This window comes from Artibeus jamaicensis, unplaced genomic scaffold, assembly GCF_021234435.1.
Source record: "Artibeus jamaicensis isolate MK-2021 breed Jamaican fruit bat unplaced genomic scaffold, CSHL_Jam_final scaffold_2172, whole genome shotgun sequence".
In the NCBI taxonomy this organism is placed as follows: domain Eukaryota; kingdom Metazoa; phylum Chordata; class Mammalia; order Chiroptera; family Phyllostomidae; genus Artibeus; species Artibeus jamaicensis.
In genome coordinates this window covers 1,720,127-1,745,811 of record NW_026522031.1, presented here as the reverse complement: position 1 = coordinate 1,745,811, position 25,685 = coordinate 1,720,127, and the positions used below count along the sequence as shown (strand labels likewise).

General features: G+C 50.4%; 1 long non-coding RNA gene across 1 annotated transcript in view; it reads left to right on the top strand.

Moving 5' to 3' along the window:
* The first annotated feature begins 207 nt into the window (after positions 1-207).
* Positions 208-25,685, top strand: part of LOC128626086 (uncharacterized) — a 31,278-nt gene continuing 5,800 nt past the window's right edge. The window contains exons 1-2 of the long non-coding RNA XR_008389978.1: positions 208-385; positions 1,010-1,498. This is a non-coding gene — a long non-coding RNA (uncharacterized LOC128626086). The remainder of the gene's footprint in view (positions 386-1,009; positions 1,499-25,685) is intronic.

The following is a 25,685-nucleotide window of genomic DNA, read 5'->3' as shown; positions in this document are numbered from 1 at the left end:
TCCAGGTGATTCATTTGGGAAATTCCACAAGGCGAGACCAACCCCCCCCCCAACCCTTCCCTGGAACCGACTTTGCAGCGAAGCCACTTCAACGGGGCTCGGGAGGGGGCGCCTTTCAGTTTCAGTTTCCGGAACTCGGTTTCCATTCATTGGTTTCCAGGAACCCAGGCGGGAAGCAGCAAGGATAGAGGGAGTTACTAGGCTCTGCCTCGGGCGAAGAAAGCTCCAAGTCTCCTGACAGCCAGATGAGGAAGGAGAGAAACGGCGCAGGCTGCTGGGGCGCCAGCAAGAGCGTCCGTGTCCTTGGCAGCTCAGAATAGCATCCGCGGCTCTGGTGACTCATCGCGCGCGGGCCTGCACACCCGTGCTCCGCGGCGGAGGACTGGTGAGTCAGGCCTCCCCCGGCTTCCGCCCCTGCCTGCGAGCTGCCAGCGGAGGCGAGGCCCACTGCGGGTGCAGCGGGGGCCACGCCAGAGGGTGTCGACTCCGGTCCGTTCCTTCTGGAAGGACTTCCTGCCCATCTGCTCGAAGCCCTGGGGACATTTGGAGAGGGAGGGAATCCTGCTCTGTGGAAGGGAGCTGTACTTGTAGGGACCTATCTAAATCGGGGGCCCACTCGCCCCGCTGAGCTGGGGTGCTCCCAGGTCAGTCTCTGCAGTGTCCCTCATCGGATGATCCTGCACCTCTTTAACCTGGCCGGCCTTCTCTTCTCTTTCTTTGTTCCCCTCTAGTTGTATTTTTCTCTCTGTCCTTGCTCAGCCAGAATTTATTTATTTAAGAAATCACGTCCTGGCTGGAGTGGTTCAGTGGCTTGTGCCCTAGTTGGGGGTGCGTGAGAGAGGCAACCAGTTAATGTATCTGTCACACATGGATGTTTCTCTCTCTTCCTCCCTCCTTTCCCCTCTCTTTAAAAATAACTAAACAAAATCTTTAGAAGTAAAAAAGAAAAAAAAAAAGAAACCGCAGCTGTTGGATTTTCCTTCTCAGGATAGTTTTTTTTTTTTACCAGTTTCCCCCTCGCCTGTCGCCTACTGCAGAGTCTCACTTTTCTCAACGCGGAGTCCCCGTGTTGTCATTGTCGACCCCCTAGTGTGCGTCCCAGCCCAGAGGTCACCGCATGCTCATGCCCCAGGACCTGCAGCGGAACCACTGGTTTAAAGGTCATCCTGACGCCGTATGACGCAGAAAGATGGGTCACGCGCCACGGGCCGCCCTGAGATGCTCCCGTCGGCTCCTCCTCTCGTCCACTCACAGCCCTTGCTGCCGGGCCCACTTTACTCGGGTAACAAGGCATTTTTCGCCTCTCGCCGCTTTCCCAACACTGATTTTCTTGGATCCACTCGAGCTAAATCAGACGCGTCCCGGTTCCTCTCACCGTGGGAGCTCCTTGCTTCCAGCTCCGCGTGTGTCTGTCGACAGCGTCCCTCCAGGACACGTTACAGGATTGCAGCCACAGTCAGGTTCGGTGACTTGTCTGGAGCGACGTGGCACCGTCCAGGTGAGAGTGATAATTTACTGCTTTAGATGTTTCCTAGTTCCCCTTCCTTGTGGCCTCGCGGCACACACACGCTCTGTGGACAGCGGCTTTAGTGACAAAGCACCCGATGCATTTATTTCCAAAACCAGCTGGACAAGGCGTAGTTCTGGGGATGTGTGTGTCTCTACCCTGCATGAAAACAGGCAACAAAGGAGGCCGGTGTGCATCACGCTTCCCTTTCGTACAGGGGTCCCCACGGTGATCAATACTGCCACGTCCCTGGGTCACAGTGCATTCTGAGCCCCAGCGGATGACCCACTTATTTCCAACATGTCACACAACATTTTATAGCACAAGAGATGGTTATCCGAACTTCATTTCAGTGGGACGCCTGGGGAACTTACGTGTGAAATGTTTTGGAGTAGCTTTCATGTTTATCGTCAGAGCAAGCTCATAAAGTGGGTGGGGCAGAGATCCGAGCCCATTGCAAAGTGAGGACACTGAGGCACAGGAATGAACGAATGAATGAATGAGTGAGTGAATGAAGTCAATCAGCATTTACTCCAAAGGGCACAGACGTGGTTAGCAGAGTTGGGATTAGACCCGGACCTGTGTGTGATTTCCCTCACAAGGCTGTCTTTTCTGAAAACCTCTTTTAGATAAGGCCAGTCTCCCCCCAGAAGGACCTGAGCTCTCTGCTGTTTTATTGAAGGGGGAATGGGTTTCCCCGAGTTACCCGCACGCTGTTCCGTAGAGCGGTGCGCTTACCACCTGGACTTCACCCGAGGTCCTAGGAGCAGGCCCCCTCTGCGGTCCCTCAGCGCTCAAGGCCGCCCTCTCTGCCCCCCCTTCCCACACCTGTCCTGCCAGCATCCACCTCACTTCCTCCTGACGGTGCCACTTCCCATCAGATCGGCTGCTTTTCCCTTCAGTTCCCCCACTCGTGGGCGACAGGGGTGGGGGCGGGGAGGGAATATTTGCTCCCCAGAGGCGCTCCCCTTCGCCCCAGACCTAATTCCTGAGCCCCTGCTATGCTCTGGGCTCTGCCAGGTCTGCAGATACACAGAGGACACTGACGTCCTGCCCCCGAGGCTTAGAGTTCAGTGTTGGAAATAGACTGGCACCTGTCACCACGCTCCCACACCCTCTTCTCCTCCTGGTCCTGGATTCTGATGACACCACCTGTGGCGTCCCCTCCATCCACTGACTCCAAGGCAGCTTGCCCTCTTCCTGGAGTGACGGGGTCCCACCCTCTCCACTGCCACCACTGCCAAAGCCCTGGGTGCTCCCGTTACTGACCATCTAGACATCCCGCCCTGCTCCTTTTCCGGCCGTCCTTCACCACGGAGCCAGCGGGTATGGGACACGCCGGTCCTCTGCGAGGGCGGTCAGGCTGCCTGGACTGCACGGTGTGTGGGACCGCGGCTCCTCCAGTCTTTTCAGCCCGAAATCTCTCCGCATCTCATAGGGTTGACGGGCTGTGGCCACGGCTCTCCCCTCCTGTCCTTTGCCTGTGACAGATGTCACAGGGCACTTGGTCCAACTGAGCCTGGACACAGGCTGCAAAGTCCTTCCTGACGTGAACACTAGCGCCACCACCTCACCCCACTTGGCCTAAGGAGTTACACGTATTTTCCACACCCGCCTCCCTCCCTCCGTTCCTCCCACTCCCACTCGGAATGACCTCTCGGCCTCACGTCTCTCATCCTTCCAGTGGCTCCAAGTCTGCCTTCTCTCATTTCCCTGCAAAGCTCAGAGAGCCCCATGGTTGGCCCTTCCAAAGATGTGCCTTCTACCATCCAGGAAGGCCGCACTCCCTGGGTTTTATAACACTAACCCTAAGCACACTTAGAAACTACCGTGTCCACCAGCAGGGTTTGCACTCTCCCCGTTCCAGTGCTGGGCACCACGGCCGGGCCCCAGGCGGTGGGCGCTGTGTCTGTGCGCCAGCCTCTGCCTTTCGTTCTTGCTCTGTCGGCCCCCCCTGCGCCCTTCTGCAGCCGACGGGCCCTTGTTCAGCCAGCTGGCACTCCCGGCCCCCTCTCTTGAAGTAGTGCCCCCATTTTTTCTTTCTTTTTAAAAAATATTTATTACATTTTTTTCATTACCATTTAGTCCCCTTATACCTCCCTGCACCCCACAATCCCCGCACTGTCGTCCATGTCCATGAGTCCTTTTGCCTTTTTGCTCAGTCCCTCCACCCCCTAACATTTCTTGTCTTAAGTATGAAGCCATCTTTCTTCTGCTCCACTAACAAACTGTCTCTTGCCCCACCCTTCTTCCCTTCCCTTCTGCCCACGTCACCCCGACCCTTTGGCAGGTCTCCCCACGCTGCTCCCTCTGTGTCTTCCTCTCTCGGATTGCCAGTCTCCCCCATGCCGCTGATTCTACTCCTTCGGTTGCTCCTAACCTAAAAAAAAAACAGACAAAAACTGAAATCAAAATGATGCCAAAGAAGCCTGTCCGCTCAACATACAACCCTCTTTCTTCATCGCTAAATGAATGGAAAATCGATGTCCTCCTAAAAAACGTAGCCCCCACCTCTGCCCCACCTGACACTCCCTGTCCCCCTGCCAGCGGTCAGTGTCCAGCTGTTACTTCTCCAATGAGCCCCTTTCTGTCCCCTGCTCCCATCGTCCCCGTCCCATGGCCACTGACCAGGCCCAGGCCGTCCTCAACTCTCACCAAGCTGCGCAGGCGCCTCTGTCTCCTCTTCCCAGTCCCTCTGTACGCCGATGCTAACCGGTCTCAGGGACAGCTTGGGGGGCTTCATCCTTCTGTTCAAAGTAAGTGGGGAATTCTTGAACCGGCAACACGGCACCTGGCCCTGGCGCCCCTTCCCTTCCAGCCACCTCCCCACCTGGAGTTTTCTCCAGCCGAACCGGACTCCATACTAACATACACCCTCCACATCGTTTGTTTTTTTTTAACTCATTTTTCAAAGATTTTATTTATTTGCCCTGGCTGGTGTAGCTCAGTGGATGAGTGCGGGCCTGCGAACCAAAGGGTCGCCAGTTTGATTCCCAGTCAGGGCACATGTCTGGGGTGTGGGCCAGGTCCCCAGTGGAGGGACCAGGAAAGGCAACTACACATCAATGTCTCTCTCTCTGTCCTCTCTAAAAATGAATAAATAAAATAGTTTTTTAAAAGATTTTATTTCTCTTTAGAGGGGAAGGGAAGGAGAGAGGGAGAGAAATATCAATGGATGGTTGCCTCTCATGCATCCCCTGCTGGGAACAGGCCTGCAACCCAGGCATGTGCCCTGACTGGGAATTGAACCATGATCCTTTGGTTCGCAGGCCTGCGCTCAATCCACTGAGCTACACCAGCCAGGGCCCCATTTTAAGTGTACAATTTCAGTGGCATTGATTCTATTCACAATGTTGTACAACCGTCACCACTTTCTATTTTGGAAAACGTTTCATCACCCCAAACGGAAACTCCAGGACCAGGAAGCAGTAGCCCCCGGCCCGCGGTGGCCTCTCGTCTGCTTTCGATGAATTTGCCTCTTACGGATATTTGACACAGGTGGAATTAGATAGTACTTGTGTTTTTGTGTCTGGTTTGTTTCACTTAGCATAATGTTTCCAAGGTTCGTCCACGCCAGGACCAGTACTAATACTTCATTCCTGTGTGTGGCTCAGTAACACGCATGGCGTGGCCGGACCGCATCTCGTCTGTCCGCTCATCTGTTGGCGGACACTTGGCTTGCTCCCTGCTTTTGGCTACTGTGAGTGATGCCGCTATGAACATCGACGTACGAGTGTCTGTTGAAGTCCCTGTTTTTGGTTTTTTTGGGTCCATGCCTTGGAGTGGATTTGCTGGGTCACATGGTAACTATATGTTTAGCTTTTTGAGGAATCCACTATAGAATCTTAAAACTCAAATTACTTGACCATTTTTAAAAATGAGGGATTACACATAGAATTTAGATTTTTCCCCCCCAACTTCTCTTGAAAAAAATGAGAAGTCTCACTCCTGGGTCCACCTGTCTGTGGGGACATGATGGTCTGGGGGGCACGTGGGGACCACCTGCTGGTCTCCAGCTCGACAGCGTCCGCAGCTGGCTCGCACCAGACACTGGCCGCCCCTGCCTGGGCCCCGTTCTAAGCCATCGCTCTGGTCCCCTCCCTTCAGTCCCTCTCCCCCTCCCGTGACCGTCCTCACTCTGCTGTTACTTGTGCGCCTGCCACTCCTTCCGGTCTGACTGTAGTGGCCTGAGGGTGGCAGGTGTCTCTTCACTTCTGATCGTTCGGGACTGATGGCCACGTCGTCGCTGCCCAAAGTGTTCGTACGTTGATTTGTGAATTGAATACCTGAGGTTTTGGGCAGAACCTCATTTGCACAGTTACGACTGAGTAGTCAGCCAAGGGCTAGATTGCATGGTGGACTATTATAAGAAAAGGGAAAAAAAAGTCTAAAATTGGGGAAATGAATCACAGATTACGGGCAATGAGGGAAGAGCCGATCACTTCCTGATTTAAAATATTTCTCCCTCACGGTTTGGTTTTTTATCACTCTCGGCTGGCCGTATACAGAAAGCCATCTAAAAGGCGATTTATGGAAAACGGAGGTACAATATCACAGAACAAGTTAATAAGAAATAGAATTAAAATGTAATGTCTGCATCAACACATGAAAGAATGCTTTTGGACTCCTAGCTCATGCCACATATAAAAAAATCACTCAAAATGCATCATCACTTAATAAGAGCTAAACATAGACTCTTAGAAGAAAACAGAGGAGTAAATCTTTGTGACGCTGACTCAGGCAGTGGCTTCTTGGATGTACACCAAAGCAACAAAAGGAAAAATAAATATATTGGACTTAATACAATTGAAAACTTTTGTGTTACAAGGGACACTGTTAAGAAAGTGAAAAAGCTCACAGAATGGGAGAAAATATTTGCAAATCGTAGCTCTGATCAGGAACTTGTATTTACAACATAGAGCTCTCACAACTCAACAATAAAAAGGCAAATACCCCAATTAAAAATAGGCAAAAATTTGGAAGAAAGAGTTCTCTAAAGAAGTTATACCAACAGCCAAGAAGCACATGAAAAAGCTAAGCGTCATTAGTTACTAGGAAAATGCAAAGCAAAACCACAATGAGCCCTGGCTGGTGTGGCTCAGTGGATCAGGGGCCCCCCTGAGAGCCAAAGGGTCTCCGGTTCAATTCCCAGTCAGGGCACATGCCTGGGTTGTGGGCCAGGTCCTCTGGAGGGGGCTCTCAAGAGGCAACCACACACTGATGTTTCTCTCCCTCTCTTTCTCCCTCCCTTCCCCTGTGTCTAAAAATAAATAAATCTTTAAAAAAACCCACAATGAGATACTACTTCATACCCACTAGGACGGCTATAACATAAACGGCAACCACAAACACTAGAGAATTTATGGAGAAATTGCTGGTGGGGTTGTAAATGGTGTAGCCACTTTGGAAAACAGTTTTGCAGTTGCTCAAAATGTTGAACATACGGTCCAGCAATTTCACTCATATATATATATACATATACATATGATCCTGTATATCCATATATACACACACATTCGGAGTCCAGCATCAATAACTCCCCTCTTTTATTACAAAATCTTTCATTACCAAATCATGAACATGGAATTCTGTAACAATAACCATATCACCCTCAGGCATACCATGTGACATTTGAGGTGAAATGTTCAAATTAAAACTATAAATGATCACACCCATGTTATTGCCCTACCAACCACGCTTGGTCAGTCCTTACTTCTGCCGGACCCTGTGTGTACGTGAAATGAAAACCCACGCAAACACTCACTGATTGCAGCAATACCGTAATAGCCCCAAATTGGAAGCAATCCCAATTTCTTCAACTAGTGAATGGATAAACAAAATGTAGCCTTATCTAGGCAATAAAATATTATTCAGGCATAAAAAGGAAGGATATATTGATACATGCTCAAATATAGCTGTATTTTTTATAAACATTATGCCAAGTGAAAGAAGTCAGACACAAGGAAGGAGAGATTTGTACGCCTTCATTTAAATGAAATGTGCACAGTAGGCAAATCTCTAGAGAGAGAAAGTAGATTGGAGGCTGGGTGGGGTTGGGGAGAGGGGAGAAGGGTCGTGGGGAGTGGCTATTGGTGGTTTATTCTGGGGTGAAGGAAATACTCTAAAATTAGACTGGTAGTTTGCACAGTCCTGTGAATATATTCAAACCACTGAACTGTAAAAATGAAAAGAACAAAACAGGAGAGCCTGACATAAAATGCCGTCCATTTCTTTTATATAATGAATAAAAGACACAATTCTACAAGATGACCAAAAAAAGCCTGGTATAGTTTAGACCAAAGCACTTACGTGAACTTGAATGACGTGCCGAGTTTCTTTTAAAGTGCCCCAGGCACCCCTCCATGCAAAATACACGTGGCTAGGAGCTAGAAGAAAGAAAATCAGTTTTGATTTTCTTTCTTTGATGTCGATCAGTTTTGAAGCTGCAAGGCAGACACGGGGAGTCCCTTACATTGCTCTATTTTTGTGAATGTTAAATAATGTGCCCAGAACCTAAGTTAAGCAAAGGCAGCTACAGCACCTGCAGTTCAGTAGATGCACACGAAGTGTGTCTGTGTTTGGGGGAGCTCTGTGTGGAGGGCTGGGACCCCATGTGATTGTCACTAGACGTGGGCGGGGACCGTCGGTGTGGGTGAGGAAGAGTGAGGGTTCACCTGAAGGAGAGACCAAGGCACTTTGGGGGATGCATTCGATTGCTGGGGCTGCTGTACCAAGCACCACAAATGGGGGCTGGAAGGCCAAAGTCAAGGTGTTGGTAGGGCTGGGCTCACGGTGAAGCTCTGAGGCAGGCTCCATCCTTGCCTCTTCCTGCTTTGGTTGGTACCCACAGTCCTTGGGCTCCTGGCTTGTAGCTGCGCCCCTCCCGTCTCTGCCTCCATGGTCAGCTGGGGTCCTCAGTGCCTCTCTTCCCAGTGTCTTCCCTCTGCGTGTGTCTGTGCTAGCTCGGCTTTCTCTGCTTACAGGGACCTGACCCTGATTGAGTCTGACCTCCTGCTCACTTGGTGACACCTGCAAAGCCCCTATTTCCAGATAAGGTCACCTTCACAGGTTGCGGGGGTCAGGACTTCAACATACCTGTGTGTGTGAGTGTGTGTGTGTGTGGTGGGTTCACACAATTCTACCGGCAAAAGGGCACCAGGTGGAATAAGCAGAAAGGAAGGCCGGTTCTTAGCAGCTCACGTCTCTATCAGTGGGTCTGTTTGGTCCCCGGGCGGGCAGGTGGTGGGGGACACAGCATCTGCGGTGGCTAGACCTCACCGGAATGCGGCACTCCCCGGCCAACTTCATCTTGTCCAGGCCCACACAGGTCTCTTCTGGGACCCTTTCCCGCTCGGCAGCCTGGACCGATGCGCGACACATGCAGACACTTCCAGTCTGTCCGTCCTTCCACCAGAAGGTTCTCAGGGGCCATTCTCAGCTGTACGCACTTGACAGAGGTTCCAGCAAACGTCAGTTTCTCACTCTCTGACTCAGACACGATCGTCACTCTTAGTGGTTCTCAGCTGGTGCTGAAGTTATTTTAGACTCAACAGTTAAGTTGCCCCAGGAGCCACTCCCCCTTGGAAACGTCCTGTGAAATCATGCTCGCTCTGACTCTGTAACTCAGGACTACATTGTGCTGTTCCTTGCTCTGTAACTCTTATTCCGGCCTTTGACCAAAAGCATGAAGTCAGACCTCTGTGTTAAACGGTACCTAAAACGTATAGAACTTAATGCTAGGAAGCCACATGTCTGGTACGTTTTCAGATGGTCACTTGGAGGAGGTGTGTGCTCCTTCCCACTCCGTGGACCGGGAGAGAGCTGGTTCCCAGGAAGGTAACGGAGAGGTGACCAGAGGACAGCGGAGGGAGTGCAAGCTGCAGGACAAAGGGGCCGGGCTTTGGGCTCATTCACTTCCTCCAGTGCCATCTGTCCCCTCTGTTTCAGCTCCAGAAGATGGGGTGATTTTTAAGCCTCTGTTTTCATCTCTTTGCCCTCAGAAGAGGGGGGAAGGCTGAGCAGGAAGGAGCTGATGTTTCGTCGGGAGCAGCGGGGAGGCTGGCCGGATCCCCGGGTTGAACTTGGAGCCTCCTGGGGTGCTGGTCTGGGCAGTTTGGGTTTGAACCACTCGCGGGGTTTGGACAGAGAGTCCGGGGACTGGGGCGCCCTGGGTGAAACACTGATTCTGTGCATCCAGTGCAGGTTGAAGCAAACGGCAGAGCAGTGACATTTTAGCTGCCCTCCACATCTGGCCTGCATCCCATGGGTTAGGCACTGAGCTTGCGCTTTGCGTGCCCCGGGTACCTGCCCGCTGCCCTGCGTGTCTGAGCGCCATTCATCTTTCTACCTTGGGCGGGCTCCTCTGTCGTGCCTTTCAGAATCCAGGTTTACAAAAGATTCTCAGTTTGACAGTAAAGCTCGTTCCTCTCTCCTCCTAGAATACAACGAATATACCACATACAGTTGTAACATCTGTGTACAAAGGGCTTGGTTAGGAGACCCTTCTTCTTGAAAGCACAGAAACGTGAATGACAGAAAGGCTCAGAGTCCACTGATGATTCGCTTACCACAAGCAATAGTTAATGCCACAGGACTGATTGTCCAGGGGCCTAGGAGCCTTTGAGAACTGGATTAAAGGGACCACACACTCACCCCTAACAGTCTTGTCAGAACCACACCTGACCCACTATAGGGCCAGGGCGATTTTATATTTTTAACTATCCATTAGAAAAGATTTTCTGAGGCAGGCCCATTATTCCACTTTGTCCGCTCGGATCGGAGTCTAATAGCCCTAACCAGTCAAGGTTCTTTTGTGCCCTTGGAACCACGCAAATCTGTTCCTTTTATGTGGTCTTCTCAGTGGGGGTGGGAGAGACACTCTCCCTCCCCGAGGCCTGCGTACCTGCTCCGTTCCCTGGAGCTGCTGCGAACCGGCACAATTCATCTGTTGCTACCTTCCTCTCTAGTGGGCATCTCTGACCCTCTGGTTATTTTCTGTTTTCTATTGGAATCTTTGGTTTCTCCATGTTTCTTTTTTAAAAAGGATCCCCTTGGTGTGTTCACATTCTAATCTCTTTGGCTTGTTTCGCCTCTCCCTTTCCTCAGAAGACAGAAGAGAGCCTGTTCTATAAATTGTTGACACCTCTGTGCAGACAGACCGAAAAGGGAAGTTGCGGTGGTAACTTACGGGAGATCAGATGAGGGCTGGCTTCTCGCTGGTTTCAGGTCCACGCCCTGGGCCCCAATCCTGTGGGTTTAGCAGCCCTAATGCACCTTCAGGTGCCCGGAGCACTGAGTGAACACTTGCCCGCCAGCCTTCTGTTCTCTATCCCAGGTCCTCGCCAGTGCCCTTAAACATGCAGCCGGTTCTGGGTGAGTGGGATCTGCTGTCCACGGCGGCTTTAGCCTGCATGACAACACGCATACCCCACCCTCGGGTCCTGCAGCGCAGCTTCAAAGCCTGACAATGGAGAACCAGCCTGGTCCCTCCAGCCCCAGCTCTGAGGGGCCTTCGGCAGCCCTTGGACCATCATTTCTCTGGGTCCCAGGGGTGGCTACACCACCAGGCATCTCCAGAGTGGTCTGTACTTGCGTGTAAAAATGTAAACACACAACCCACACGAACGCACAAACAGAAACAAAACAAACTCATAGAAATAGAGACCAAAACATGGTTGCCAGAGGGGAGGGGTGCAGGGACGGGTGAAAGGGGAAGCGGCACCTGGTCAGCAATCTGGGGGTAAGGCTGCGTGGGCACAGGTGTTTGTTAGAGTTAGCGGGGCGATCACACTGTAAGGTATGAAAATGCCAAATCACTATCTCGTACACCTGAACCGCACATCACTGATAGAATGCTGTAAACCGACTACACTTAAATAAGAAGACAAGGACATAAAAATAAATTAAAACATAAAAATACACGGAAAAAATATAACGAGCATATAAAACCCCAGATGTAAACTTTCTTTTCAAAAGCGACTGAAGTTTAAAAGTGGGTCAATTTGTAAAACTATTCACTGGGAGACGGGAGGCAGCCTGGGGCCCTAGGAAGGCGGAATCCTCAGGCCTCTGGTGGGGCCCCACGCGGTGCGGACCCCCAGGGTCTCGCTCTGCCTGCCATCCCCCACCTCGCCCCTTGCCCTTTGCTTTTCCTCCGTCTCTTTCTGCACCATTCCCTCTTTGCTCCCCAAGTGTCTCCTTTTTCTGGGCTTGTTCCTCCTCCCCTCCCTTCCTCAAAGCATCTCTGGCGGTCCTCTCTGGGTTTTAGGAGGGAGAAGAAGGAAGCTCACATTTACTGATCATTAATTATGTGCTGGAAGGTCACGGACGTGATGTAAGTGAGGTGCTGGCTGCTGGTGAGATTTGGGGCCATTCCTGGGGAGGGCTTCTCACAGTTTCCTGTGCCCGTGATCAGGGGCGTGATTAGGGAATGGTCTGGAGATCTGGTTAAAATGCAGATTGTGGGTTAGTAGTTCTGGGTGGGGCTGAGGTTTTCGCATTTCTAACAAGCTCCCAGGGGATGCTGCTCTGTGGCCCACACTTGGCTCCATGAGCGTTGAAGGTGTGATCCTGCTTCTTTAGATAACTAGAAGCAGAAAAGGGTACTCCTAGGAAGCCAGGAGTTCTGAAACCACCTCTTTTCATCTGCAGCAAAGCCAGCGTAGCATTGGGAATGCTGTCTACCGGTCCAGTATGTCTCGCTCCATGTAAAGAATACAAGGTGTTCCTTTACTGACCGTGGTGGTTTGTAATGGAAGCTTCTGGCTCCAATTGTTGCTGGGCACTGCCAGGGGAACCAGCCACAGGGAGGGACTGTGTAACCCAATATTATTGTTGGGTTAAAATAACGAGCTCTGGCCTTAGACTGGTAGCAAGGGTCCGGTTTCACTCTTTGGCTCTGGTGACTGGCTGGCACCCAGGGCTGGTGGGCAAACCGGGGTGCGTTTCTCCTTGTGGGGCTGCTGCAGACCCCTTCCGCTGGGTGGAGAAAACCGGGCCACTGGACTGCTCAGGAGATATCAGCCTGTTTACGTCTATTTGGGTATGAGAACCAGACCCTCCAACAAGCTCTGAGGGTTACGTAGATGCCGTGTTCACAAAACAAGCCAACTCAATACAATGCAACCCAGATTGAGGTCACATGAACATGAAGGGACTTGATTCAGGGCCAGGGCCGAGCTATTTCCAGCGCAATGACCCTTGATGTTATCTCACCTGCAGAGATCAGAAGGAGGCTCGATTGTGTGGCGCCGTTTTACAGTCCTCTCCGTTAGGGCAGAGAGAGCGACAGGAGGAAAAAGGCAGGGTTTAACTTTTCCATTTCGGTTCAGCTGGAGAGGAGACTGAGCAAAAAACAAGCGCTCCTGTTGGAGCCATGTGATTGCAGAATATTAAGTGCTGAAAAGGTTCTTGGGGCCCCAGCTGGTGTGGCTCAGTGGATGGAGCGCCTGCCTGCGAACCAAAGGGTCACTGGTTCCATTCCCAGTCAGGGCACATGTCTGGGTTGCAAGCCAGGTCCCTGGTAGGGGGGTGTGCAAGAGGCAACCACACATTGACGTTTCTTTCTCTTTCTCCCTTCCCCTCCCTCTAAAAATAAATAAATAAGATCTTTTTAAAAAAGGTTCTTGGGGATCACCTAACGTGAATGTGTTTAATTTTGGGGGGGATATCATTGTACTCTCGGCTCCCTTCCTCCCCCCAAAACATTCATTCATAACCCTCCGTGTAATTTCTAGGTATTAACAGATTCCCTAGTGGATCCGAGGACTTCAGGTTCAAAACCTCTGAGGCAGTGTGCTTCCATGTTTTTCTGGAGGAGAACACCGAGGCCCAGAAAGATGATGCTGGGCTGCTGCTCTCATAGTGATGCTTTCGGTGAACCAGTCACACAGGAGGGTTTCGGTGCCGTGAACGTGCACAGGGAAGCCCGTGGTGTCTGCATGTCATTTATCCCGAAGGCCCCAGGAAGCCCAAGCACCAAGAGTTTTTTGAGACAGAACTTTTAGCCGGCAGAATCCCAATCTTTAACCCACTCACATTAGAAGAAACGTAGAAGTCGCTGAGCCAGAAACTTATTGGACCTGCATTTTGTCCCGTGTTCCAAAGACGGACGTGGGAAGCCCTGCCGCGACCTGGTGGCTGTGTGCCCACCTGCAGCTTGGTGTGTTCTTAGGGCAGGTGACAAATTCCTTTCCAAGTCTGAATCCACGTGCCAAGTGAATCCCCCCACCTCCCTGAGGACACTGAAGGAGAAGCCCCAGTTTGGCAACAAGCACTGGGGTTCGTCCTCTAATGCAAGGTCCTGCACCATCTAGAGGCTCCATAAATATTCACTTGAATAAATGGGGTTTATTTAACATTCTTACAGTTTTCCGGAGCCAGGAGATGCAGGAAGCTGGAGGGAGGGCAGTATGCACAGCAGACAAGACGTGTAGTGAGCGGTTTAGGCTCTCACACACGTCATGTTGAGCAAAAGAAGTCAGAGGGGGAAAGGGTACATAGAGCAGGGTTCCACTTAGATGAGGAACAAACATGGAGCAAATGAACCGAAGCCGCTAAACGCTGGCGTTTTGCTTACCTCTGGTAAGCAGAGGGTTTAGGGTTGGAGGGCCGTGGGAAAGGGCACTTGTAGGGTGTGGCAAAGATCTACTTCTTTTCTTTCCAAAAAAAGATTGTAATTATTTACTTCTTTTTAAGGAGAGGGGGAAGGAGGGAGAAAGACAAGGAGAGAAATACTGATGTGAGAGAGAAACATCAATCGGTTGCCTCTCATACTCTCCCTACTGGGGACTGAACCTGCAACCCAGGCACGTGCCTTGACCAGGAGTCACACTGGAGACCATTCCCTTGTGGGACAGGCTCCATCCACCTGAGCCACACCAGTCAGGGCCAGCGTTCTATTCCTAATTCTGGGCGTGGGTACACCTGTGGATTTACTTTGTAGTGATTCATCAAATGATACTCTTATGACATGGCACTTTTCTCTGTGTGTGTTGTACTTAAAAATATTCATCAGAACAACACACACACACAGTGAAGGATCTAAGACAGTGCTTCTCAAACCTGAATGTGCATACAAGTCCCCTGGGAATCTCATTAACATGCAAAATTCTGATTCATTTGGTCTTGGAAGGGGCGTGCGAGCCTGCATTTGTGGAGAGACCTGGAGACTGGTGTCTTTGGGATCTGCTTTTTCACAGAGGTTCCAGGAGTCTGATGACAGTGTCCCAGGCCTGTCCTTGTGTGTGCGGAGGAGACAGTGTGTGGGAATATTAACCCAGTAGGTTATAAACCAACAGATCAGCCTGGACCTCCCTGTGGGTCTATGAAACTCACCTGCTCACAGCACCCTCACAGATGGTTTTCTGATGACTGAATGGTGATTGGAGCCTGGAGTTGTGCCAGTCCAGTGACATGACCAGCCAGTGACACACCCCTGGAGCCCACACTGGAGACCCTAGCCTGTCTATCCCATAAAAGCCACCGGAGACCAAGAGGCTGTTAACCCAAAGAACATGGTGAGGGCAACACTAGCCTTGCTCCCCTCTCCATCTACATGTGTGGGCACAGCTGGATTTTCAGCAATAACTGCCACACTAATGAAGTGGACATTCTGGCTCCTCTTTGTAAAACTCCATGGGGTAGAGATCTCCAAACACCAAATCTGTATCAAGAAAAATCTTTATTATAGTAATTACTATTATTATTTTAATCCTCGCCCAAGGATATATTTATTGATTTTAGAGAGAGACAAAGGGAGAGAGAGAAAAAAAACATTGATGTGAGAGAGAAACATTGATTTCTTGCTTCCCATATGTGATCCAACTGGGATGGAACCTATGATCTAGGTATGTGCCCTCACCAGAATTGAACCTATAAGCTTTTGGTGTATGGGACACACTCCAACCAGCTGAGCAACTTGGCCAGGGTTCTCCTTCAGTTTTAAATGATAGCTTTGCTAGGTAAAGTAGTCTTTGTTGTAGGTCCTTGCTTTTCATCACTTTGTATATTTCATGCCTGAAATGTTTGTGTTAAGAAATCAGCTGACAGTCTTATGGGAGCTCCCTTGTAGGTATATAACTGCTTTTCTCTTGCTGCCTTTAAGATTCTTTTCTTTGTCTTTAACCTTTGATATTTTAATTATGATGTGTCTTGATGTGGACCTTTTTGTGTTCATCTCGTTTGGGACCCTCTGTACTTCCTGGACTTGCGTATCTTTCTCCTTCACCAGGTTAGGGAAGTTTGGGGTCATTATTTCTTCAAATAGGTTCTTGGTCCTTTGCCCTCTCTCTCCTTCTTCTGGTACCCCTATAGTGCAGATGTTGTTATGCTTTAAGTTGTCCCAAAGTTCCCTTAAACTATCCTCATTCTTTTTCAATCTTTTCTTAAAGATTTATTTATTTATTTTTAGAGAGAGGGGAGGGGAGGAAGAAAGAAGGGAGAGAACATCAATGTGTGGTTACCTCTCACATGGCCCTTACTGGGGACCTGGCCTATAACCCAGGCATGTGCCCTGACTGAGAAACGAACCGGTGACCCTTGGGTTCACAGCCCACACCCAATCTACTGAGGTATACCGGCCAGGGCTCTTTTTTTCTTTTTGCTGCTCTGATTGGGTGTTTTCTTCTACCTTGTCTTCCAAACTGGTCATTTGATCCTCTGCTTTATCTAAGTTACTTTTCATTCCTTCCAGTGTATTCTTGATATCAGATATGGTGTTCTTCATCTCTGACTGTTTCTTTTTCAAGGTTCCTAAGTCCTTTCTCATGCTGTCGTGGTTCTCACCAAGTTCCCTGAGCGTCTTTATAACCATTACTTTGAACTCTATATCCGATAAATGGCTTGCCTCCATTTCACTTAGCTCTTTTTCTGGAGATTCCTCCTGTTCTTTCACTGGGGCCTGTTTCTTTGTCTCCCCATTTTGGCTGCCCCTTTGTGTCTGTTTCTATGTGTTAGACCCGCTATGATCCCCGCACTTTGTGGTGTGGCCTTATGTGGCAGGTGTCCTGTGGCACCCAATGATGCAGTCTCCTTGACCCCCTGAGCTGGGTGCTCTAAGAGCATCTCTTGTGGGTTATGTGGGCCCCCCTGTTATAACTGAGTCCTGATTGCTGTTGGCCCATTTGTGTGTGAGGCTCAACCCCAACCATGGCGTGTGAGCTGTGGTGCAGGGGCTGGAGTTACTTTGTGCTCGTCCAGTGTCCATTTCAGAAGACAGAGCAGGGCTGCCTGGTGGTACTGGGTCTGCTGGCTGCCTTGCTGAGAGTCGGGGGGAGAGCTGAGGTCAGCTGAGGATCAGCCAGGTGGCTCTGCTGGTCTTGGCTGCGCTTGCTCATGTGCCTGGGTGTTGACTATCTGCTGGTCTGGAATGGGTTTTGCTGGGTGACCGATTCAGCTCTGCTCCAAACACCCCTCGCTCTGCAACACACTAGCCTGGGCAGGCCCTCATGGCAATGCCTGAGGCGGACAGCTTTTCTCTTGGGAGACATAGCTTTAATATACTGGTCTGAGGAGTTTGCAAAACAGTAATGACAATGACAAAGGACAGGAAGTGTGGAGGAGGAGTAATACCCAGAGAAGGTGAAAGGGATCAGCAGTATGAAGGTTTTTCAAAGGGTTTTCAGACACATGTGTGTCGGTTTGGTAATCTTCCCTGTGGTTTTAAAAGGAGGAAATGGGGTGAGGGAACCAGAAGTGCTCTGTGTCATACTTAGTAGGACAGTAGCCAGTGAAACTGTGTTGCAACTTTATTTTCCACAGAACTGAAGCTGTAAGTACACTGCCACCAAGTAACAGTGCTCACAGCAGCCGAGAGGTAGAAAAGAATTTGGAGGTAATATAACAACTATTGTAATAACCTGCCTTTATTGGCTTTTTAACTATGTGCCTTTATGTGAGTGCTTTGCAGCTATCAACTCATTTAATTTCCTCTCATCAATCTTAATGGGTAGGTATTTATCCCATTTCATTTCATTTTAGATTATGACTTGCTTCACATATATCTCTGGAGGGGAATAATGTTCAATTCACAGAAAATTTCACAAAGATAATACAGAAAGTGCCCATGTAACTGTATTTCAACCAGCTTCCCCCAGTTTGAACAGCTTACATAACCGTGGTACATTTGTCAAAACTTAGAGAGATTAACAGTGATATAATACTATGAACTCAACTACGGGCTTTATTAGGATTTTGTGAGTCTTTCCATGAATGTTCTTTTCCTGTTCGAAGACCAAAAAGGGATATAGCACATTATACATGGTCCATCTGGAAAAAGTCCAGCCACTGTTAATATAATGAGAATGGTTTGCCTAATACTGATGTAACCTGGCAGCCAAGGAGAATGGACTGGAATGTGTGTGCATGAACAATGATGACTTCACTGTACTAGTCAGTGGGGACAGTAGACATCATTGAGTGAGCATCATTGAGTGCTGTGTGGCCAACACATTCAAAATGACTGAGTAGAGCAATGAATTTGCATCAAATTTTGCATTAAGCTTGAACATTCCTCTGCGGAAACTGTTCGGATGATTCAGAAGGACACAGCTATGGGCAACTGGTGATTGGCAGCTTCATCACAACAGCACTCCCGCTCATGCATCACATCCCATGTAGAGGTTTTTGGCGGAGCATTAAATCACCCAGATGACTCAGTCCCCCCTACACCCAGATTTGGTGCCCTGAGACTTGTGGCTTTTTCCCAAAAGTAAAATTACCTTTGAAAGGGAAGAGATTTCGGACCATCAGTGACGTTCAGGAAAATATGACAGGGCAGCTGATGGAGACTTGGAGAACCGTATGAGGTCCCAAGATGCCTACTTTGAAGGGACTGAGGCATCGTTGTCCTACATACCATGTTTCTTGTATCTTGTACCTTCTTCAATAAACGCCTCTATTTTTCCGCAGTGCATGGCTAGATACTTTCTGGACAGACCTCGTATTTGGTGGGTGCGCCTCCTTAGTCTCCTTTGATCTGTGCTGTGTTGTTAGTCTTCCCTGGACATGATGTGTTCAATTATAAAAACTCCAAGCCCAAAGGAAACAAGTAACAGAATGAAAAGAAAGTCTACAAAATGGGAGAAAATATTTGCAGCCCATGTATCAGAGGTGAGGTTACCATGCAAAATCCATAAGGAACTCCTACAACTCAACACCTAAAAACCCAAGTCACCTGACAAATAAGCAAAGGCTTGAGTAAACGTTTCTCCAAAGAGGATGGCCGTCAAGCATGTAGGTGCTTGGATCAGTGGGGACACGCACGTCCAGACCTCAGGGGGACGTCACCCTGTGCCTGCCAGGATGGCCGCTGTGACAGACAAAACTACACCAAGTGTCGGCAGGGTGTGGAGAAACCCGGAACCTGGTGCACGGCTAGTGGGCACACCAACCGGCGCAGCTGCTGCGGGAGACAGCACAGAGGTGCCTCTGAAAGTCAAACACAGAACTGCCAGGTGCTCCAGACATCCTACTTTGGGGGCCCGCTTTGGGGTATGTCCCTGAGAGAACTGACAACAGGTTCTCCCACCAGGTCTGCTGTGGCACTGTTTGCAACAGCTCAAAAGTGGAGGCGGCCTGCATGGGTACTGATAGATGAATGGCTAAAGCAGATGTGCGTGTCTATATATTTATATATTCATCTTTTTATATTTTAATATATTTAATTGCATACAAACTTATACATACGAACAATGGTATGTTTCTCAGCCTTAAAAAAGAAGCGAATCTGTCATCCTGTCTGTCGTTCGCCACAACACGGATGAAACGTGGGGACGTTATGCCAAGTGCAATAAGCCGGTCACAGATACTGCAGAGTTCGAGTGTTGAGACAGTGAAATAGTCGGACTCTGAGGAAGTCTGGTGGGGGCGGCCGGGGAGGGGGAGAGGGAGCTGTTCCTCGTGCAGAGCCTCTCGGTTCTGCAGGACGGAGGCGTTTGGAGCCAGTCACACAACTGTGGGCCTGTAGTTACACGACCGCACTGCACACTTTAAAGTGGTTAAGGTGGTAAACTGTATGTGTTGTTTTTCTTTAACCACCATAAAAACAACAAACACTTCAGGCCTCATAGACAAGTACAAAGGAAAAAAAAAAAACAGCCAGCCAGGAAGAGGAGGAGCTAATCCTTGCCTAACTCCCCTTCCAAGTGGCCCCTGCCGTGGTTCCTTTCCACCCACCCGCCACCCTCCTACCCTTTTTTAAATTTTATTGATTATGCTGTTACAGTTGTTCTATTTCCCCTTTCATTCCCCTCCACCCTACCCCTCACGTCCCCACCATTATCCCCCTTTAGTTTATGACCAAGTGTCTCAAGTCCTTTAGATTCTATATTTCCCATGCTATTCTTGCCCCCCTTCTATTTTCTATCTACTGTCTATGCTACTTATTTTCTGTACCTTCTCCCCCTTTCTCCTCCTCCCACTCCCCTGTTGCTAACCCTCCTTGAGATCTTCATTTCTATGTTTCCACTCCTGATCTAGCTGTCCTTTTAGTTTGCTTTTGTTTTAGGTGTGGTTGTTAATAACTGTGAGTTTGTTGTCCTTTCACTGTTCATGTTTCTTTAACTTCTTTTTCTTAGATAAGTCCCTTTAACATTTCATATAATAAGGGCTTGGTGGTGATGAACTCCTTGAATTTGATCTTATCTGAGAAGCACCTTATCTGTCCTTCCATTCTAAATGAAAGTTTTGCTGGATAGAGCAATCTTGGTTGTAGGTCTTTAGATTTCATGACTTGGAATACCTCTTTCCAGCCCCCTCTTGCCTGTAAGGTCTCTTTTGAGAAATCCACTGACAGTCTGATGGGGACTCCTTTGTAGGTGACTGTCCCCTTAGCTCTTGCTGCCTCTAGGATTCTCTCCTTCATTTTAATCTTGGCTAATGTAATTATGATGTGCCTTGGTATGTTCCTTCTTGGGTCCAACTTCTTTGGGACTCTCTGAGCTTCCTGGATTTCCTGGAAGTCTATTTCCTTTGCCAGATTGGGGAAATTCTCCTTTATTATTGGTTCAAATAAGTTTTCCACTGGTGGCTGTGCCTTTCCCCCTTCTGGTACCCCTATAATTCGGATGTTGGAGTGTTTAAAGATGTCCTGGAGGTTCCTAAGACTCTCCTCATTTCTTTGAATTCTTGCTTCTTGACTCTTTTCTGTTTGGCCATTATTTGCTTTCTTCTGGTCCACTCCATTGATTTGAGTCCCAGTTTCCTCTTCATTGCTATTGGTGTCCTGTGCAATTCCATTCATTTCAATTAGTTTCGCCTTCATATATTTGTCTAATTTGTCGGTATAATCAACCAGTTCTGTGAGGATCCTGATGACCAGTGTTTTAAACTGTGTGTCTGAGAGGTTTGCTATTTCTTCATTGCTTAGATCTATGGGCTCTGGGGCTTTGAGATCTTCTTGCGACATTTTTGGTCTGTTCGCGCCCTTTAAGTGTGAGAAGCAGCACCTTGGACTCCCAGGTCGCTGGGTTGTGATGCTGTATGTGGGGGCGTGGTCAGAGTGGGGAAATGGCAACCCCCTCTGCTGTTTCGTACAGCTGGGTGAGGAGCAGCGCCTTAGGTGGTTTACCTGGGCCGGGCCACTCAGAGTCGCTGGGTTATGACGCTGCATGTGGAGGTGGGGTCAGAGCAGGGAAATGGTGGCGCCCTCCACTGCGTGGGCACCCGCCGGGCCCTGGTCCAACCGCCCACTTCCTTGCCTGTCCACCCGCGCACAAATGCGTGACCACGGTCAACACTGCTCCCCCGCTGTCTCCCCCGTGATCGCTTGCCTGGTCGCTCACTAGGTCCAACCCTGTGTCTGGATTCCGCGCCTGAGTCCGTCTGACCGAGTTTTCCTGTGCAACCCCGCTCCACCAGCCGCTGGTTTCGCCCCTTACCAGTCAGGCTGAAGAATTTGTTGTTAACGGACTTCCGAAAAGTTCAATTTTCCGTGTTCTGGCTGTGTTTTCTGTTGCTAATATTTAGTTGTCTCTAAACATGGTTGTGTGAGAAGGCACGGCACATCCACCTATGCCTCCATCTTGGCGGAAGTCCTCCTACCCTTTTTCTGGCAGAGCTCTGCGCAGTTTGGAATTTGCACCCCAAGTGGCATGTGCGCAGGGAAGGGGATCTGCCTTGGGAGCGTGTTATTTACTTGGACAGGGAGTTTGCAACAGTGAGCTTTCTGCCTCTGGATGTTGTTCTGGGAACAGGCCGTATTGCACAAGCCCCTGTTGGTTGGATATTTTGTTTCCAGTAGACAAAACACCCTCCCCACCTACAAGTGGGCCCCGCACCCTGCAGTCCTGCTGGGGGAAGAAGTGATGGAGGAGAATCCTCTCCCGTGGGCAGAACTTGAGCAGTTCCCCTGGTTGGTCATTTTCCCCGGGAGGAGAGGTGGCTAATGGTCCAGGATGACCTGAATTCATGAGCTCTGGCTAATGGTTGGGCTGGTGCTCAGGGACTTGGAGGAATCAGGATTGGAAAACCGATTACAAGGAGGCCTGGGGAGCAAGAATAGGGATGGATTTCTTGGAATGGGAACGAAAGAGTGATCTCAGCAGAGGAGGAGTTTAACATCGGGTGGAGAGAAGGACCCCTTTTGTGAGTGTCACTCAGGCTCCTTCCCCGGCTACTGCAGCCCTCCCAGTGTCAAGGGTGAAGGTTTTGTGTGGGCTTAGCAACACGGACTCTCACCCTGCCCAACAGTGGGGCATAGAGGCCATGGTCATGAGAACGTATCCTCAGATCACAAGACAGTGCAGGAAACCCCGTGGAATATATTGGAACTTATTACAGGGTAACTTACAGGAATGTGGGGTCGGAGCGGACAGATGGCCTGGCCGCCCTGCACAAATTATTCTCCACCACAGACCACTGTTCCTGCGCTTTATTAACAGTATGACTCAGGTGCTGGTGTTCGACCCGGCAAAGGAGCAAAGAATGCAGGAAGGCCAGGGGCCATGCTTCCTGGTGGTCTCGTGACGGGTGATTGTTTATCATCGATACTATCACCGGTTGGATATTGTATCTTGATCGTCATGCCATTCCAGCCTCACAAAAAATGTTGATGGTCACATTTCATGGAACACAGACAGATAATCATCAACCAGCAGGCTTCCGTATGCTGGTTGGCCAGAGCTCGCAGCAGGGGACGTGAAAGTGGAATGAAATCCAGGACACAGAGATGGAGTTGGTTCTGCTCATACCTACCTCTCTCCCAGTCACCGAGGCCACTGCCGAGTGTCCCGTCAGCCAGCGACCCAGACCAACAACAAGACAGCACCATTCCCCCAGGTAATCAGCCAGCTACCTGGTGACAGATTGGTTATATCGGGCCACTTCCGCCAGGGAAGGGGCCGTGTTTGGTTCTTACTAGAATAGACACTCTGGTCATCAATCTGCCTTCCCTGTCCACACCACGGCCCGTAGACTTACTGAGTGCCATCAGTGTATTCCACACAGCGTCACTTCTGACCAGAAACACGTTTCGCTGCAAATGGGCCCATGAGTATGGAATTCATCGGCCTTGGCATATCCTCCCTTATCCAAGGGGAGCTGGGTTGGTCGGGTCATGGAAAGGCCTTCCAAGACCCGGTGACGATGGCAACGCCTGTGGGCGTGGGGCTGTGGTCTCCAGGATGCCCTTTGTCAGCTCCTGACACGTTCAGTGCTGTTTCTGCAGAGCCCAGACTCCCCAGGTGGGCAGGGAGCATTCTCTCTCCGTTTCCCCAGCGGTCAGCCGGGGAGAGCTTTGCTCTCTGCGCCTGCTCGTTTGGAGGCTTTAGTTCCCACAGAAGGGACGCTTCTGCCAGGAGCACAACGGAGACTCCATCAAACCCCCAAATCTGCAGAGTCACTGGCCACTCTGAACGCCCTTATTTCAGTGAATCAACAGGCAAAGGAGGGAGTCACTGAACTGCCTGGGGAAGAAGGTTCTAGGCCACGGCTGGCAAGTTCAAAGGCCCTGGGCAGGAGCGTGCTGGGCATGGTGAGGAACAGTGGAGGCGAGGCGGGAGGGGAGCCATGGGGCCAGCGCTTACAGATCTCAAGCAGTGCCTCACCCTGAGGACCGTGTGGTTCTCAGACAGATGTGTCGTGGTTTTTCAGTGGGCTGAGGACAGTGACTCTGCCACACCTGCTCCGCGTTGCTGGCCTCTCCTTCCCCAGCATGGGCCCATGGGTGCTCTTACAGGCTGTGCCCTTGGCTCCTCGATCTCCTCCAACTCGTGAGGCCTTGTCATTGAATTGGGGTCCTTGACCCAGAAGCCTGGGGCCAACTGGCTCAGCCGTGTGGCTTTATTTGCTGTTTCCATCAGGTGCCCTGGGGGAGGCCCCGGGCCCCTGTCATAGCCTTGGTGACCCAGAACTCCCACTTCTCAGGTCAGCCCACCAGGGGCCCAGCTCCGAAACAGGGCCCAGGTGCCCTTTGCGGGCACTGCAGCCGTCCCTGTGCACTGCCCAGCTCTGGCCGGGCCCCTCTTATGAGTCTGATTTCTCAGCCCATGACCCACGGCCGTGGCTGGCTGAGCCCTGCTTCATACCATGCTTTATTTGCTGTTTATTTGTACCATCTGGAACCGTGACTGACCTCAGCCAGGCCCTGGACCCTTCTGGCTGCCCCTCTTCAGGGGCCATCTGTCTCGTGGGCTATCTGAAGACCTGCAGCTGGGAGAGGGGTTGGTGGTGGGCAAGGGTGCCAGTCTGGGAGCTCGCCTGCCCGCCCGGTTTGGGATCTTCCTGTCCCACACACTTTCAGTAGTTCAACCTCCCCGTGCTTTATTCTTTAATAAGAACTGTAATTGCATCCTTAAAATATTGAAAAGGTCCTAAGAAAGATCTTCTATCTTGTTTTTTCCATATCTAGGCTATTCTTAGGTCTCCGTCAGCCTGCTGAACTGTTGCTTTTGTAGAGACTTAGGTACCGTCCAAAAATGTTCTGGTGCCGTTTTTAACTGTCATCGCTCGTGGGATCAAAGTAGCAACCTGAATCTGATACAAGTTCAATGTCTCTTAAGAACTGACTCATTTTTCTGGGCTTGAAATATTGAACAAGCAATGCCTGGCCTCACTCAAATACTAATGGTTTATTTCTTACCCAAGAAATTTCGTGTTTCAACAAGAGACCCATTCTTCTGAATGGAGGCGGAGATGAGGAAGTGAGCCCACAGACGTCCTCTCGTAGGGGAAGCCAGGGGATCACCCTCGTCCTGTTCCTGCACAGAACAGCAGCTCGGCTCGTGCAAACCCTGGCCAGTTCCTTCCTGTTTCCCCGCCATTTGCCAGCCCAGGGCCTCTTTTCTTGCCCAGGAGGCTGAGCTCTACATGAATGGGATTGAAGTCCCTCCGAGGGGTGCCTTCGGGGCCCTCAGCAGCTCCTGCACATCCTCCTCCCTGCCGCCTGCACTTTCTGGAACGACAGCCGTCTGGTTGCTGAGAATGGTCTTCGTTCTCCCAGTAGACGAGACAGAAAGAGACTGGTGGGTGATAGTACCGACCTCGCAGGTCTGCCGTGACAATTCCTTACTGATCTCACAGGTCTGCTGTGACAATTCCTTTGGCTGGAGCGTATAAAGGGTTGAGGAGGGTCCCGACACACTGAAGGTGTTAGGTGTCGGCTGTAATCATTTTACTGTATTAGAGTCTGTGACTTCTTGCATGAAGCTGTTGACCTTTCTGTGCTGCCCCCAAGAGCCAGGCCCAGCAGCTGGACTGCACCTCGAGGCCCCATGTCCACTGGGCCCTCAGGATACTGTCCCCTCACAGTTGGTCCCACTCTCCTGCTAACCCACCAGGCATTCCACCTGGGCCACTCAGAGAGCGGAGAAGGCAGAGTATAAAGTTCATCTTGTGATAAAATGTAGCAAGAGTTCATTTGAACTTCTAGGGACTGGACCACAGGACCCCAAGTGCACGCTGGCTCCTTTGCAGACAAAGTAGAGGTCTGAGCAACTGGCAGGTTTCAGCGTGGCTGTTTAAGGGGGACTTTGGTTGGCTAGCTGGAGAGGTGGCAGAGTCTTTACATGAGGCACCTGGTGGGCAGGGGGCATTGTGGTTGGAGGAGGCTGAGAGACCAGGCTGGAGTTGTTCTCAGACTACCATCTGTCTACCAGCACGCGGTGCTTGGGCGTGCCTATGGGTAAGTGGAGGGGATGGGGAGGCAAATCTCCATGCTGCAGCGGCGATGAGCAGGCCTCGT